The sequence below is a fragment of the Schistocerca serialis genome, unplaced genomic scaffold (genome assembly GCF_023864345.2).
Source record: "Schistocerca serialis cubense isolate TAMUIC-IGC-003099 unplaced genomic scaffold, iqSchSeri2.2 HiC_scaffold_1065, whole genome shotgun sequence".
NCBI lineage: Eukaryota > Metazoa > Arthropoda > Insecta > Orthoptera > Acrididae > Schistocerca > Schistocerca serialis.
The window spans coordinates 7501-12500 of record NW_026047256.1 but is presented as its reverse complement, the minus strand read 5'-3'; the positions used below and the strand labels follow the sequence as shown (position 1 = coordinate 12500).

The 5000-nt window shown below is 54.1% G+C and overlaps 1 non-coding gene across 1 annotated transcript in view; it reads right to left on the bottom strand.

Moving 5' to 3' along the window:
- Positions 1 to 474, bottom strand: part of LOC126430906 (small subunit ribosomal RNA) — a 1910-nt gene extending 1436 nt beyond the window's left edge. Inside the window, exon 1 of the ribosomal RNA XR_007577410.1 lies at positions 1 to 474. This exon is cut by the window's left edge and continues 1436 nt beyond it. This is a non-coding gene — a ribosomal RNA (small subunit ribosomal RNA).
- Positions 475 to 5000: the final 4526 nt, after the last annotated feature.

Below are 5000 nucleotides of genomic sequence, written 5' to 3'. Positions count from 1 at the left end.
CCGTGCCGGGAGTGGGTAATTTGCGCGCCTGCTGCCTTCCTTGGATGTGGTAGCCGTTTCTCAGGCTCCCTCTCCGGAATCGAACCCTGATTCCCCGTTACCCGTTACAACCATGGTAGGCGCAGAACCTACCATCGACAGTTGATAAGGCAGACATTTGAAAGATGCGTCGCCGGTACGAGGACCGTGCGATCAGCCCAAAGTTATTCAGAGTCACCAAGGCAAACGGACCGGACGAGCCGACCGATTGGTTTTGATCTAATAAAAGCGTCCCTTCCATCTCTGGTCGGGACTCTGTTTGCATGTATTAGCTCTAGAATTACCACAGTTATCCAAGTAACGTGGGTACGATCTAAGGAACCATAACTGATTTAATGAGCCATTCGCGGTTTCACCTTAATGCGGCTTGTACTGAGACATGCATGGCTTAATCTTTGAGACAAGCATATGACTACTGGCAGGATCAACCAGGGAGCTGCGTCAACTAGAGCTGAGCAGCCGGCCGCCCGGGAGTGTGTCCCGGGGGCCCGCGCGAACACGCAAGCGTCCGCTCAATTATTCTGCAAACAGGAGGAGGCTGAGCTCCCCTGCACCATACACCTCGAAACCCTCTCAGGTCCCGGCGGCGCGCAGCGCCGTCCTAAGTACTTGGTCGGGTTCGAGAGAGGCGCAATCGCCCGGGGTTTGGCGAGTAGACGCTTTAGGTGCGACCACCCGTGCTCCCAACTGAGCTTGCCGCTGCCGACAGAGGCCCGGGAGCGTGCTGTCGTGGCATTGCCGGCGGGAGACAACACGCGCCACCTACGGTGACCGGCAGCTCCAACGCCAGCGCCACAGAAGGACAAAAGCCCCACTTGGGTGCCGAAGCGAACTCTCCCAGCACAGCGCACGCGCCAACACGTCCGCACAGCTGCGATACAAACCACCTGCGAGAACCGCAGAGGCGACCGAGCAGCAGACGGCGTCGCGGCGCCGAGCGCCGGGCGGCGGCGCATCCTCAGCGCACACAGTCCTCAATCGGACCAGCACACTGCAGATGTCCACCGCGCTTCGCACCGGGCCCGCGAGGACCTACTTTGGCCGCACGGCGCCGCGTGCAGGGTGCGCCGGCGCGCAGCTGCGCCGCCTGCCGCCTCCGTCGGCCGGCGCGCCTGCCACTGGCCGCCCCCACCAGCCGGCTGTAGCGCGTGCGCCCACGCACCGCGCGGCCAGCACGCCGGGAGGCCCCCCCTCACCGGCCGGGGACGGTCCCACCCAGCCACCGCCGCGTATCGCTTCACACCCAGATGCCATTCACGTTCGTGGGCATGGTGGGTATCGCTGGAACAACCGGTTGGTAGCTCAACCGATCGTCGCCATCACTGATTCACCTCTAGCGAGAACAACCGCACCACAACGGTTTACCAGTTGTTCATTTGCGTAACGTCACCAGCAAACGTAGGCGTCCATCGCCATTTGCAAATTCAACGATTGTTGCATGCCTGTGTCAGGTGTCACGACACACTATGTCTGCCCACATACACGCAACAACATGTGCACGCTTCGCGAACACGTGGAAGGTGGCCCCCGTACGTATGCGATGTCCATTGCGCGAACGACTGTCAACCGGCCTCTGTCGCATGTCGCAGATGTGGAACGCAGTGCACCATGCTATCACGGTGTGTGAGAAGAGACGACTACGTCTGACAACACGCGCCACTACATCAACAGACGGCTCATGCTGATCGCCATCCAGGGCATACCACACTGCAATCCAGCTCTTATAGGGAGACGACACGTAGCTGAGTGCACAACATTTGGACCGCATGGTTCGCCGTTGTTGGCGCAGTCGTTGTACGGTCACATGTACCACGATGTATCATTCAGTACATGAGGACCAATGTGCAGTACAGTGTGTGATTTGGACGTACAACATCAGCGGACAGTTGACACAGGCCGTACCACAGCGTAGGCTAAGTGCTTCGCCATGCGAATGCCAATGAACAACTGCAAATGCCAATGAACAACTGCAAAGGGCATTGAGCATGTACGTCCTGCTGCCATCCACATTACAGTGTATAGCTGCAAGGTGTTTAACATGAAGCGATACACTGGGGACCGGGCAGTGCGAGTAGCAAACTATATTGCGGGGGTTGCAGTTAGGCAACACTACACTAATTTAACGCGTCGTATGACAATTACAGAGCAGGTTAAGGCCCAACGTGTGTTGGGTTAAGGCCCAACGTGTGTTGGGTTAAGGCCCAACGTGTGTTGGGTTAAGGCCCAACGTGTGTTGGGTTAAGGCCCAACGTGTGTTGGGTTAAGGCCCAACGTGTGTTGGGTTAAGGCCCAACGTGTGTTGGGTTAAGGCCCAACGTGTGTTGGGTTAAGGCCCAACGTGTGTTGGGTTAAGGCCCAACGTGTGTTGGGTTAAGGCCCAACGTGTGTTGGGTTAAGGCCCAACGTGTGTTGGGTTAAGGCCCAACGTGTGTTGGGTTAAGGCCCAACGTGTGTTGGGTTAAGGCCCAACGTGTGTTGGGTTAAGGCCCAACGTGTGTTGGGTTAAGGCCCAACGTGTGTTGGGTTAAGGCCCAACATAGGTTGGGTTAAGGCCCAACATAGGTTGGGTTAAGGCCCAACATAGGTTGGGTTAAGGCGCAACATAGGTTGGGTTAAGGCGCAACATAGGTTGGGTTAAGGCGCAACATAGGTTGGGTTAAGGCGCAACATAGGTTGGGTTAAGGCGCAACATAGGTTGGGTTAAGGCGCAACATAGGTTGGGTTAAGGCGCAACATAGGTTAGGTTAAGGCGCAACATAGGTTAGGTTAAGGCGCAACATAGGTTAGGTTAAGGCGCAACATAGGTTAGGTTAAGGCGCAACATAGGTTAGGTTAAGGCGCAACATAGGTTAGGTTAAGGCGCAACATAGGTTAGGTTAAGGCGCAACATAGGTTAGGTTAAGGCGCAACATAGGTTAGGTTAAGGCGCAACATAGGTTAGGTTAAGGCGCAACATAGGTTAGGTTAAGGCGCAACATAGGTTAGGTTAAGGCGCAACATAGGTTAGGTTAAGGCGCAACATAGGTTAGGTTAAGGCGCAACATAGGTTAGGTTAAGGCGCAACATAGGTTAGGTTAAGGCGCAACATAGGTTAGGTTAAGGCGCAACATAGGTTAGGTTAAGGCGCAACATAGGTTAGGTTAAGGCGCAACATAGGTTAGGTTAAGGCGCAACATAGGTTAGGTTAAGGCGCAACATAGGTTAGGTTAAGGCGCAACATAGGTTAGGTTAAGGCGCAACATAGGTTAGGTTAAGGCGCAACATAGGTTAGGTTAAGGCGCAACATAGGTTAGGTTGAGGCACAATATAGGTTAGGTTGAGGTACCGTATAGGTTAGGTTAAGGTACAGTATAGTTTAGGTTAAGGTACAGTATAGTTTAGGTTAAGGTACAGTATAGTTTAGGTTAAGGTACAGTATAGTTTAGGTTAAGGTACAGTATAGTTTAGGTTAAGGTACAGTATAGTTTAGGTTAAGGTACAGTATAGTTTAGGTTAAGGTACACATTGTTGTATGGAAAGGTGTAATGGGGGGGGGGGGGGGGGGGGCGGCCGGTCGGTTTGTTGATTGTGATTATAGTAAGTGGATGCCTGCGGCATCATCTGATTTGCCACGTCAGGATGCACCTTTGGCTCATGACAGGCGGCGCTCCGATTCCATGCTTGTGGCAGACCTGTGTCTTTCATTCCTGCCATTGTTTGTGTGCTGTGAGAGGAGGCAGTATTGTGATGTTGGGTGCACCCCTGTGTAGGACATGTGTGGGTGTTGGTGGCTTAGCTGAGCAATGGTGGTTGTCGGGGGGGTGGGATATTCCGTTTTCTGAGTGGACCTCCCAGTCTGGTTATGACAGTGTGGATTGTCTCATGTGGCGGAGAGGATGCACTGGGTGTTGTTCCATGCTGGTGCTTACATATTGTCTGTGTGCGTGTTACAGGCGGAGAGTAGTGCGTGATAAGAGTGTGTGGCTGCCGTGTGGTTGTGATTGTGAGCAGAGTCTTTCAGCATGTATACGGACAGTTGTATATATTATCTGTATTCTGATGGGTCTATGTATTACTAATCAGCGCCGTGTATACGTTTAATCCGGTTCCAGTCGAAACTGTTGTATCTCTGTACATTAGTGACACGGCGAGCGCGCCATGTAGCTACTCGTCTCGGCAGCTTCCACCGGTGTATGGCAAATGATTATAAGCAATGAGTCGAGTCGTCAATACCGATAGTGTGACGTCACATGTCTGGGGTGGGGGACGCTGCGCCCTTCCGGTGGGTCATGGCCTAGAAAGACGCTCCCCACGCAGGGGGGCTTGGACTGTCATAAACTCTTCCGAGTAATATACTTGCCGTACGTTTTTGCGACTGCGAGTGCAACGCCCACCGGTACCGACATGGATGGAGCGCCTCCTAGCTGACCGCTCAGCATCGGCATTCGTACAGAGAGCAACGCGATCGCGTCTCTAGCTCGTAACTGGTACAGCTCGCAGCTCATGTATAGGGACAGCGGGAATGTCGCATATTGGACATAACTCTTCATGAAACGCAAGTTATAGGGGTGGATTGCACATTGCGACTGCGGGAAAAGTCCGCCGTTCATCCGCTGGAGTTGCGAGTTGGGCGGTTAGGGTGGGGCGCCGGTGGAGTGATTGCCGGTCGACGATTTCGTGCGGCAGAGGCGCTGGCGTTGGGGTGCTGTGGTCGACAGAGGACGCAGGCTTTGTGGGTGGGGTCGAAAGATGGGCACTGTGGGCCCATCGCTGTCTTAGTCGGCTTGGCGTCTCATAGATGGCGGTATCGTCGTTGCAGGACGTCATGCCGCGGGAGACCTACAGATGGCGCTGTGTTTTGTGGTGCGCTCGACATGGCGGACGTAGTGTTGTCAGATTCGCATAGATGGAGGTATTGCATGTGGTTTCGCCGTATTTTCATAGATGGCGATACTGTTTTGCCGGCATGGTTGGCGTAGTTC